Genomic DNA, 12,579 nt, shown 5'->3' with positions numbered 1-12,579 from the left:
AAATATCACGATGACTTCAAAAGTTATAAACTTCGTCAAATTGCAGAACGTATGACGTGGTATGAATAATGCACGAAAACACAGCTCCAGGGTGGTGTTAAAATTACGAGCGTGTTTCGAATATACGACGTAGAGGCATTAGTTCAATGCAGCACAGACAACTTCAACACAGAGTGCCATTCCCACTAGCAGCAAGACAATTCAAAAAACTAAAATTGCAACGTGAAGAAAATGTTGAGTGTACATCACAGCGTACCACGACATACACACTCTCCTTTGTTTAGGGCTGAGCACTGCACATGTGACTGGTCGCCTCATTTATGTATCACTTTCATGAAGCCTGCGACATTCCACATTCGATGTACGAACTCATGTGCTTCACGACTTGGTGTAAGGCTTTAAGAGTTAACGCCACTTTGGTCGCTTGTACTCAAGTGCCTTAAGTGCAACTATCCCTTGTAAGTAAAGGAATTAATTTGTGTTTTATGGCACTGTTGTTGATGATGATCATGATTATGAGAGAAGAAAGAGTCGAAAGAAAGAGTCGTAAGAAAGAGTCGTGTGGAGTTGTTGGCTAGAGGACTCCAGGAGACAGATTCAGTCTCATATTTGACAGATTTAATTCCTTCTTTATACGCTAAGTGTGAGAAATGTATCTTAGGTACATAAGTTAAGTGTAGGTGACTGTTGTGAGTGCGTTTTTAAGTTATAGCGTCGTGTTTCTGTTGCTGACGGCAGTGAGAGAAGAAAGCAGGAGGCTGAATTCCGCTGCCAGCTTATAGCATACTCCCCACTGATAGCACAAATGGGGTCGCCGAACTTATCGTCTCCATATCAAGCACGGATCACCATCAACAGCGTCACGTAAAGTCTGGCTTTGAGGAACTGTACGTCATCACTTGTCCTCCCTTGACTGGAGATTAAATTGTTTTCAATATCAGCATTTGAAATGGCTGCATCTGGGTCAAGAGCCACAGCAGAAGCGTACGTTGTTGACGGCGGCTACGGTGACGTGTTCGGAATTAGATGATAACAAGCTTCCATTGGTGATAGCAGAGGCAGCCCTTAGCTTCGATGGATTCGCAAACCTGTTTCTATGAGTAATTACAGCAGGTATCAGTCACTGACAAGCATAGAAGATTTCTGGCTGTCGTACCCAAGGCTAGAAATTGTTTTCACTGTTTCTGAACGACCTGGTCCCGTACCTTTCAATAAGACGTGTCAATAATCTACCAGGGATCCTCCATCGATATCATTCTACAACGCTTATTTTCCCAGTTGCCTCTAATCGCAGCAACTGCCTCCGACACGCAATAACACAGTTGTCTGATACCTAAAAATGGCGCCAGCTGATTACGGCGCCGTTGGTTTGAATAACGGAAGTTTTGTGAAGCACTGCCGTGCAATAAAGGTACTCGCCTTCCACGTCATTTACTTAGTTTTCCCAAGTTATTGCTGTTTTAATGATAATTCATTGTTTTATTGATCTTATTGTATTTCCTTCTTTCTTTAAGTGTACCTTTAAGGAGTGTACTTATGATTAAATTTATACAAGTCTGGAAACAGGTCTGTCGTCCAATATTCGATGAGTTTGTCAGACTCCACAGTTACATTTGTTTCCTCCATGTGTCGTATATAATAATTCCTTCCCCGTTCTATGGCACAGGCAGTCTCATTTAGGTTTCTTCACGGATTCACTACATTACTTGAGCCAAATAGGAGGCTGGTTCTGCGAATAAATCCAAAGCCAATCTCCTTCTTTTGTGGTCTTGATCCGCCTCCTCCCTCTGCGAAACGGGACTGAAAAAGTACACTTGGTTGATGCTGTGTTTGTCAGTAACATTATCAGATCCTTTCTGAAGCAGGGCGTGTTCGGAGAAGAAAATTTTCAATTGTGATTCCTATTTCATGTCCATTCGGTAAATGATTTGTTGTGTTCTTGCGATATAGAGATGTACACCACATTCAGAAAAAGCCGTGTTCCTTGGCATAAATGAAATTTACATAACACTAAAGTAAGATCTAAACAGTTCTTTCATTGTATATAATATTGACTAACAAAGTTAGCATTAGTTTTGTGTTGTGACTAACACGCATGACAGATTAGCACTGATAAGTAATTCGCAGCATTCATCATAGGTTGCGATTGAAACACAGTGCAAGATTAAGGCAAAGTCAGACAAATCTCCGTCAATACATGATCAGAGATTTGAGTACCTTGGGCAACAGCTGTTAATCTTACGTTGAAATGACGTCACTAACACATTTAGAATAAAATGTGTAGACAAATAGTGGATTAGAAGTAAAAAATAACACTCACTAATTAATATTTTTAGCTATTCTTACCCCTGCATACTGAAATCAATTTTGCATATGACAAGGAACACATACCAACAATTTTTTGCTGCAAAACGTACATCGATTTTTGATTGCCAAATCGTTAGTACTGGTCTATGTATTAACACACAGTTTGGTCAGCAGGCGTGTCTTTGTAAGTTAGGACCCAGTCGCTTCTCGAAATTATCTGTAACAGCATTTGAGCTGTACTTCATTCTTACCACAAGCACGGCACACAAAGTCACGGATAATACGTAGCAGAGTACGCTTCTAATTAACTTGTTATGACTGGACGGTAAACGCTGGACGAAAAGATACATTATCTAATTAGTATCACACCGTATGTTTTTCCTAATAGCGAAAACATATAAGCCGCCATTGTGGCTTCCTGACCACATGAATTATTTTAGATTAATTTCGTAAGTTGTCTTGTAGAAAAACTGTAAACCGAAGATTCCCAAGTCTTGTTTACACAATTCTCTGTTCTCCTCTGCCTTATGCTGCGCTAAAAATGTCTCATCGAATTAAACCCAGTGTTACGTCAACTCTCGACAGAATACCACAATCGATTTTTTCGATCTCATCCGATCAAAATCCTTTACGCACATAATACTTCTTGGTCTAGTTCCAATCAGGCCAAGTGGTAACGTACACAGCAAGCGCACTTTACGTTGTCCCCTCAGCTTCTTAGTACTCAACTGGCAGAAGCTTTAAGACTCTGGGCTGGTAGTGCTCCTGCCTCTGATCATGGCTAACCTTTACCATCAAAATATCAGCCCGCTGAAGAGCATTTTCGGCCAATGGTTGATGCTGTGTTAGCTTCGAATCGTATGTCAGAGTGAATGATGAAGAGAAAAAAAATTATCGTTCGTTACTTCTTCATATCTCTTTAACTTTTGTACATTCTCGGTACGCACCACATATTCAACGTTTCAGAAAAGGCATTTGAAAGCAATCCAAAAGTCCATCCAGAAAGGAATATTAGAATTCAGCTTGACACCAAAAATACTAAGCGATAAAGTGCTAAGGAAATAAATACTAAAATGAAGGATATGTTTGTGCAAGGTTTCCGGATAATTATTTCTGTAATGAAATGAGTAATGGAAGATGCTAATATTAATGCAAACGATGATGCCGTTTTTGGAGCTATAATTCCTCTCCAGAAATTGACACTGATTCCAGAAGGTTCGAACCTATGAAATGCATCTTGCTTTGTGTGCTGAAGAGATTTGTCAGTAAATAAACAGAAGACCCCAGAGTAATCCCGTGTTCCCTGACTCCGGGAAGCCTTCGGTACAGTTACGCCCCATTACGCAGTATGCAATACGCGCGCTTGTAGGATACCTGAACATGTGTATGATTAGACTGAATACTTCCCAGCAAAACCTCAGTTGCCGCCTCAATGGAAAGATTTCATAAGAAGCGAAAGTTGCATCAGGCATACCTCGAGGTAGGGTGACGGGGCCGTCACTGTTCACAAGGGACTCTCGTACAGACGATCCGTCAGATGGCGTCTGTCACTTTATCAAACTACTCGAGGGCAACGCCGTAATGCACTGAAACATACAGTACAGTCATTAGACAATTATTGCAGTATGCAAGGATCGTGAAGACGATTAGCACGCAATGGTGATACTGACAAACGACATTAAGCATAAATATTCGTATTGCAGTGTGCGTAAGCAGACGAAATTCCGTCATCGTCTAACTGCACGATGACTGATCAGACGCAGCCATCAAATACACACTTGACAAAGAAAGTGAAGCACCCAAAAGAGAACTTCGGGTGCCAGTGTAACTTTGTACAAGTACACGCCGTCAACGAGTATACAAATGATTAGAGCTGCATTATTGTGTGACAGATAAAACTGTCACCACAGCGGTTGTTCGTGTTTAGTGTTGTTGCCATGCCTGTATTAAGGAGTGAGAACAGAGTGAGACGTTGAGTGATCACAGTGCAGGACGCGGCGATGCCGCGTTTCGTGTCAGACAGCGCTAACAGCACATGACATAGTTTGAAAGGGGTCTCATTGTTGGTCTCCAATTGGCTCGCTGGTCGAATAGTGCAATTTATGGACATTTGGTTTGGTCATGAGTCCCCTAGACTTAGTGCTACTTAAACCTAACTAACCTAAGGAGACCACTCACATCCGTACCTGAGTCAGGATTCGAACTTACAACCGTAGCAGCAGCATCGCGGTTCCGGACTGAAGCGCCTAGAACAGCTCGGCCACAGCGGCCGGCATGACCGAGAAGCATATATAGCTGATGAGTGGCGTCGCAATGTGTTCAGTTGTGAATTGCGGTTCTGCGCTTACCTGGATGACCATTCTACATCTACATCCATACTCCGCAAGCCACCTGACGGTGTGTGGCGGAGGGTACGCTGAGTACCTCTATCTGTTCTCCCTTCTATTCCAGTCTCGTATTGTTCGTGGAAAGAAGAATTGTCGGTATGCTTCTGTGTGGGCTCTAATCTCTCCGATTTTATCCTCATGATCTCTTCGGGAGATATACGTAGGAGGGAGCAATATACTACTTGACTCTTCGGTGAAGGTATGTTCTCGAAACTTTAACAAAAGCCCGTACCGAGCTACTGAGCGTCTCTTCTGCAGAGTCTTCCACTGGAGTTTATCTATCATCTTCGTAACGCTTTCGCGATTACTAAATGATCCTGTAACGAAGCGCGCTGCTCTCCGTTGGATCTTCTCTATCTCTTCTATCAACCCTATCTGGTACGGATCCCACACTGCTGAGCAGTTTTCAAGCAGTGGGCGAACAAGCGTACTGTAAACTACTTCCTTTGTTTTCGGATTGCATTTCCTTAGGATTCTTCCAATGAATCTCAGTCTGGCATCTGCTTTACCGACGATCAACTTTATATGATCATTCCATTTTAAATCACTCCTAATGCCTACTCCCAGATAATTTATGGAATTAACTGCTTCCAGTTGCTGACCTGCTATTTTGTAGCTAAATGATAAGGGATCTATCTTTCTATGTATTCGCAGCACATTACACTTGTCTACATTGAGATTCAATCGCCATTCCCTGCATCATGCGTCAATTCGCTGCAGATCCTCCTGCATTTCAGTACAATTTTCCATTGTTACAACCTCTCGATAGACCACAGCATCATCTGCAAAATGCCTCAGTGAACTTCCGATGTCATCCACAAGGTCATTTATGTATATTGTGAATAGCAACGGTCCTATGACACTCCCCTGCGGCACACCTGAAATCACTCTTACTTCGGAAGACTTCTCTCCATTGAGAATGACATGCTGCGTTCTGTTATCTAGGAACTCTTCAATCCAATCACACAATTGGTCTGATAGTCCATATGCTCTTACTTTGTTCATTAAACGACTGTGGGGAACTGTATCGAACGCCTTTGTAGGCGATTATGACGGCGGACTGTGGAGAGGTAGCATTCTTCCATTTTTTTTTTTGGAGAGGCACAATAGTGTTACTCCTGATGTCATGCATGTATGGGGCCTTCGGGTGTGACTTCAAGCCACGCTTGGTAGCGATCACACCACGCTTCATGACGGACATCCTGTGTGCGAATGCTTTTCCTCGTCAGCTGACAGTATCGTGACGCACTTTTTGGACAGAGCAATGTTCGTCCATGCATGTCTTTGTATGAACTGTCTGCGTCATGTTGGGATAATCTCGTGGCCAGGAAGATCCCCAGATCTGTCTCTGATAGAACAAGTGTGGGGCCAACTCGGACGTTAACCTTCTTCCAGTGCCTCCATCCAGGATATCAAGGACCAGTACTACATTTGTGGGCCAGCTTCCCTCAGTAGAGGATACAACGGATCGAATCAGTGCATGCATACGTTACAGAGCGTATGCAATGTAATATCCATAAGTGGGTTCATACTGCCAAGTACTTGGTAACTTTGACTCGATATTGTAATCACTGAAATATCATATACCATCTCAAACCCTGAAGATTTACTCTTTGTTTTGGCAGGCAGTGAGGGAATGATTCAATGTAGAATATCTAGCTAAGCTTAGCCGTGAAAAAGGAAGATTTCGGCCTGAGATTTGTCGGTAGGATACGACGGAAATGTAAAATACACTCAATTATCTTCTTTGAATCTTCTCTATCTCTTTCGTGGTACCAATTTCGTATCAGTGGTCCAGAAAGCTCAAGAATCTGTCGAACAAGAGCAACATTCTATTCCGTGTATTTTACATTTCTGTCGTATTCTACCGACAAATCTCATGCCGAAATCTTACGGTTTGCTCTTATGTTTCAGTCAGCGTAAAAGCGTCAGTTAATTTCTTAATAAATTACTGTGGTAGATACTACAAGGTAAACGTTGTGCATCTCAGTGAGCCTTACTCTCAAAAGCCCGAGAGAACGCGTGCCAAATCGAGTCAAGAAAATATTAGTGCATCCAACAAACACCTAGCGTAATGGTCACAGCGTAAAAATGAGGACATACTGAGCTATATGGAGGCTACCTACATCTTCGCTGACGTGTGCCGTCCTTGGCTGAAAGAGAAGAGGAAGAAAATTATAGTGTGGCGCTATCTGTTCTCCACTGCGCCCTTTATGTTCTTTTCACAACTCCAATTATAGAAGTAGAATTTGAAGAGCCTTTAACGCAAATTAGTAATGATATTGGTTCCAGGAAGTGTTCAGAATCGAAAAATCCGACGCAAGATGAGAAGAGAGGCACACATTAAACCAACTGAATTACTGATGTCTGGTATGAAAACGCCTTCCATGTAGGGATTAATTCGACTTGACAGTTCGAGCTGTATGAACTACTCTACCATACTATGAAATAAATTACTTGCCACCTGACGTTTTAGGTCCGAAGTCGCTACAAGTGCAGTTTTCAGGCAGTCGCCACAACGCTCCGCTCTCCTCGCCAGTAAGAAATCGTTTTCCAGTCTCGGTCATCTGTAACAATAACGCAAAATCGTGTAGGGTATGTGGCTTTGAGATCGTAGTTATGCCAATTTTTTTAAACGCGAGAATTTTTCCCGTCTGAGAAATAGTTTCAGACTTATCACAGCCGGCAGCGGTGGTCTCGCGGTTAAGGCGCTCAGTCCGGAACCGCGTGACTGCTACGGTCGCAGGTTCGAATCCTGCCTCGGGCATGGATGTGTGTGATGTCCTTAGGTTAGTTAGGTTTAAGTAGTTCTAAGTTCTAGGGGACTGATGACCACAGAAGTTAAGTCCCATAGTGCTCAGAGCCATTTGAACCATTTGAACTTATCACACAACATTTTAAAAACTACTTACCTCTCTCAAAAACGTCCTCTCATTGACTACCAAAATACCACCCTTGGCACTGGATCTTTCCAACGTGTCGTATCGCATTGCGTTTCTGTCATTAATCTTCGAACAACAGAGCTCTCTTGCGAGTGGAGACTAACACCCACAAAATTTAAAGTTCATATCTCTTACAAAAATAACAGTAAAAATTCTGACAACCACGGCTTTCTTATTTAAGCATGTCAAAAATCTGTTATTAATTTTAATTATGGCCGGAGTTATATTTTATCGTGAAATAGGCGAAATTTTCACGTCTGCCACAAAGATTTGCGTAGTGGAAGTGACAACGCAGTGAGTGAGAGGCGCTAATGCCAGGCGGTGTACTGCTGGCAGCAGCGGTCCAGCTCTCTCGCCGTCAAATGCCAACTACTGTCAATGGAACACGAAACTGAAGTAGGTATTTCACGACAAGGCGGTCTCAACGTCATAACACTAGTTTGGCCGTGGCCGGATTGAGCGAGATATGTCACACCTGCCTTCCAAACACATTGCTTACATTGATGGTGTGCTTTTGGCAGTTCTGCCCATTTGTCGTTTCCATTTTATGTACAGCTAGGCCGAGCACCCGGAGGCACACTATCATTCAATAGCGATGAGGAAAGCTGAGCGATTAGCTTATTTACACAGTTACAAGACGAGGCACAATCTCATCTTAATATAATTTTATTCTCATATACGAAACTCATTTAGAATTAAATTTCATGTACAGCGCAAACCACGCAATAACCATATAAGTACCGGCAACTGACAGTCAAAATTGGATAAATATAGTTAGATATAAGAAGTAATAAATCTGAAAAAGAAGTTGGAATTCGATTCTGCACCTTAAAAATATATCTACCTCAAAGGAAGATTGGGATTTAATGTCATTCTCCAGGAGAAGGAAATGAGTCGTTTTCTACTCATAGAAATCGTCTCAGCATTCACCTTAGTTGATCTAGGGAAAGTATGGAAAATGTAAACATGGTTGGGAGTGGTGGAGCAGTGAAGGCAATAGCCAAGATGATGGTCTTATATCAAGGTGAGGCACTCACTTCTGGGGAATCCCCCCTCATCCGTCACCACCTGCCGGACAGCTGCGTAAGGTACATTCATGGTCAGGATATAACGTAATACCTGTAAAGTGTCTCCCTCTTGCACCATCCACACCTGTAGGGCAGGGTGTAACTTGATACCCCAGTCACAGCTTTCACGTAACTGTGAAACATAAAATAACGGGTACACTAAGGTCGCCCTCCGCCTCCTCCCATTCCCTCCATCCATTCTCTCTAGACCAATTGGAATTAAGCTCCCCTCTTCTGTATTACTATTCAAATTATTTAAGATACGTCATCTGTGCAATTGCATGATTTATGATGTAACACACTTTGACATGACAACAGGCTTCTGGGGTGTTGCTGAGTTACTATAATGTAATGACACCATAAATATTCTAAAAAACGACGAAAATATCAACATTATATATGATCCTTTCACATGCCACTGTGTGACTGGGTTATTGCTGAATTACTATAACGTAATGACATCATAAATATTTTCAAAAACAGCAGGAAAGATTAACACAGTATATGCCATAACATTTTCACATTTCAGTGTCTGACTGGGGTGCAGCTGATTAATGACATCATGGCGTATTTTGGAAAATTGTGGAAAATGTCAATGTAAAATATGACATAAGACACTTAGACATTGCAGTGTGTGAATGGGCTGTAGTGAATTAATATAAATTAATGATGGCATGATGTCTTTTTTTGTAAGCATTCCAAATTATAACCACCTCTGACTGCTATAATTTATTACATTTTTCCAAATACTCACTTCTCAATATCGTCAAGCAATGGTGTATATAATACAAGACTGAACAGTTAAATCAGTGTGGTGTTTAAACAATACACTAATGTCACATGTTAAACAATTACCAAACTATGTTATTTTAACAAATGTACCCACATCCCACATTAAAAAAATAGCAAACTGCAACAAATACATACCAAATCCACAAGAAACTTGCCTCTGCATTGTAACTATGTCAAAAACAATGACTTAACTATAAAGTTCCATTAGCGAAAATGATACTATAGAGCTATAGTACATTAGTAAATAATGGCAAGAAAATCCCCTCACAACACATCACTAAATATAACACATAAATAATAAACAGCTTCCCCCCTGTCATAGGATGGGAATAGGATAGAGATGCATTTTACTTAAAAAAAAGTGAGTTGGAAACCAACACGTAATGATCTCCACACTTATCTTGCCATAGGACACCAATGTGTGATGATACTTACGCAGCTTTCAAGATGAGGCGATGTAGCTCACTGCATCTGACAGCATTGGGCTGTCACAGCAATGCAAGGTAACACCATTTCAAAATAAGGAAGACGAAATTTGCTGTATATCTCACAGACAGTAGTGTACGGGAGATAGATTTATAGTTGTCCAGAGAAACGATCAGGGTTTATCTTGCTTCTGCACCAGCAATTATACTGTGGTTAGCATAGCATCAGTATCAGGGCCGGCCTTAGCCATCCAGGTGCCCCGGGCGAGTCGTCCAGTTGGCGCCCTTTACTGTATAAATAGCGAACCTGGCAGTGCTTTGCAACACGGTATTTGACTGTTTTCTAGAAATCGTCTTAAGTGGTTAATGGCGTCATCTTATGATCATAACATGGTTTTTTCCATCGTAAATTTGAGTATTTTATTTTTTTAAATGGAAATGAAATCCAAATAATCTGAAAGCCCGCTAAGACGCTCCATGTGAGTCTTGTGTAGCCTGTGACGTCAGTCCAGCATGCTGCTGTCGCTGCCGTAACAGTCAGTATAGCAGTGATATATTGTTTGGGCATTCACGTTTTGGGAAATTGTCTAAAAATATTGCGTGGTACTGCACTGTACATCTACAACAACTCCAGAAAATTGTTTTTGCGTATTCCAAACAAAGAAAAGATGCGTAAAATGTGGTTGAAACAGGCTCGTATATCCCAAATATTTCTTTTCTTTTCTGAAGCACCCCTGTACTAAAGCGAACAAAATAAAACAAAAATTATTCAAATCGGTCAAGCCATTTCTTTGTTTTGGTGAGACTAACACACAACAATTGATTTTTATATGTAGGAGGTAATATGTATAACGAAAAAACACTAATTTTGAATTGGGTACCATATTTTTATTGAATTTAATATAACTGTAAGCCATAAACCTATATTTTCTGTCAATCATCTGAACACAAAACATATTACGCCTAATGAAAAACAATTACAAACGACTAAAATTTTACTTTTCTCGCTTTTCTGTCGGCAAAGTCTCTGATCAGATTAGCAAAGTCCAGGTTTTCTGCAACTTCATTTTCAATGGATAGTGAGGCCAAACTGGTTAGTCTTGTTTGAGACATTGTAGACCGCAAGTACGTTTTTATCAACTTCAGTTTGGAAAAACTGCGTTCGCCGCTTGCGACAGTCACTGGTATTGTTAGCAAAATACGTAACGTTATCCAGATGTTGGGATATAACTCTTGAAGATTATGCTTTTTTATGAAGTTTAAGGCTTCAATAGGCGTTGCCTGGCTGTCTTCGAGATAGTGTTGCAGGCCTAAAATTTCGTCGCACGGCAAATTTCCATCAATATCTGACTTCATGTTGACAGTTGAATTTTCTTGTAATTTAGAACAGCATTGTATTAGTTCTTCTTTATTTTGATTTTTTTTAATGTCAAACAAGAAACTCCACGTCGCAGAAAATTCTTGCATCTGTTCAAATCTTTCTTTCATGGATATGTGCACGGTGTCCAACACTGCGTTGAAAAACTCTACTTTAAACTTCTTTTTTGGGTCAGTTATTTGATCATCAACAGCCTCTTCACCTGGCCTGCGTTTAATACGTCTTAATCGCATTTGTGGTTTAAATAATGGCTGCGTATCAAGATCCGAAGCCAGTTCAGTTGCTGTTACAATAGCTTGTTCGAAACCTGTTTGTCTATATGTTTCCAAATAAGAGCATCATTTGTCAAGGATTCCCATAAACTCGACAAAGTTGATTGTGGATGACTGACTTGCTTTACTCACAACGTTAATTTGAAACAGAACATCATACCATGTCACTAGAGAAACAATGAAGCTGAAGTCTTTTAATTGTCCTCCTAGTGTTGTCGCTTCGTGTGACACCGCAGCATCGCTTTGTTCAGTAGCATCGGCCAAGGAAACCAAAGCGTCATGCATTTCGCATAATTGATAACGAACCGCTTTGACGCTATCAATTCGAGCTTCCCAGCGTGTGTCACTTACATTTTTCAGGGTGTATATCTTCAAATGGTCGGTCAAAACTTTCCATCTATTTACCGATCCAGCAAATAGATTAAACATTTTTTGTAACATTCCGAACAGTGTCACGGATTTTACTGATGATTTTGCCGCATCACACAATACCAAATTATAACTATGGCATCCACATGGCACAAAAAAGCTAGTGGATTTAAGTTCTTAATTCTGTTCTGGACGCCTTTATTTTTCCCCTTCATGTTCGCGCCGTTATCGTAGCCCTGTCCTCTGCAGTCATTAATGTTAAGGTCAAGATCACTCAATGTTTTTAAAATGCTTTCTGTGAGGCCTTCACCGGTTGTATCATCTATTTGCAGAAATGAGATGAAATGTTCTTTTACACTTACGCCATCCTCTGTTATGTCGGCGTATCTTAAAGTTATCGAAAGTTGTTCTTTGTGGCTTATATCTGGAGTACAGTCAGCTATGATTGCATAATACTTTGAACCCTTTATGCGGGATACGATTGTAGACATAACGTGTGATGCCATGAGTTCTATTAATTCATTTTGTATATTTTTGCCGCAATAATGGTCAGCCAAATCACCATTCAATGCCAGTCTGACGTGCTCTTCCATGATTGGATCAAACTTTGCCAATAACTGTACAAGACCTAAGAATTTTC

The 12,579-nt window shown here is 40.9% G+C and overlaps 1 protein-coding gene across 1 annotated transcript in view; it reads left to right on the top strand.

Annotated features, from left to right (window-relative positions):
* The window catches only part of LOC126236976 (aquaporin-11), a 234,642-nt gene that overhangs the window by 206,553 nt on the left and 15,510 nt on the right, over nucleotides 1-12,579 (top strand). The window lies entirely within an intron of this gene.

Source organism: Schistocerca nitens, chromosome 2, assembly GCF_023898315.1.
Source record: "Schistocerca nitens isolate TAMUIC-IGC-003100 chromosome 2, iqSchNite1.1, whole genome shotgun sequence".
NCBI lineage: Eukaryota > Metazoa > Arthropoda > Insecta > Orthoptera > Acrididae > Schistocerca > Schistocerca nitens.
This window is presented reverse-complemented; position numbering and strand designations above follow the sequence as displayed.